This window comes from Penaeus monodon, chromosome 32, assembly GCF_015228065.2.
Source record: "Penaeus monodon isolate SGIC_2016 chromosome 32, NSTDA_Pmon_1, whole genome shotgun sequence".
NCBI classification, from domain to species: domain Eukaryota; kingdom Metazoa; phylum Arthropoda; class Malacostraca; order Decapoda; family Penaeidae; genus Penaeus; species Penaeus monodon.
In genome coordinates this window covers 25,823,337-25,823,661 of record NC_051417.1, presented here as the reverse complement: position 1 = coordinate 25,823,661, position 325 = coordinate 25,823,337, and positions in this window count along the sequence as shown.

The following is a 325-nucleotide window of genomic DNA, read 5'->3' as shown; positions in this document are numbered from 1 at the left end:
GACTTTCTACTACTACGAAAAAAATCTAGAATGACTTATTCTATTCCATCGTATCAGCTTAAGAAAAGACAAAAAATAGAATGTCAATCGGCATTTCTGTGGGAGCCTCTTCTTCCTGTCAGCCAAAGAGGCGGAATGCCTTAGTTACACGAATACCAAGTAGTCTTGCTAAGATAGGCCGCTTAATCTCATCAAGATTCCATTCTCTATAAAGCGTCGAGCCTCCAACCCTCCTTTTGAGGATTAAAGGGGGCCTATTATGCTCAGCATAGGCCTATTGAAGATTATTTTGGTGCCAGGACCAATTCAAATCTTATCCACTTAA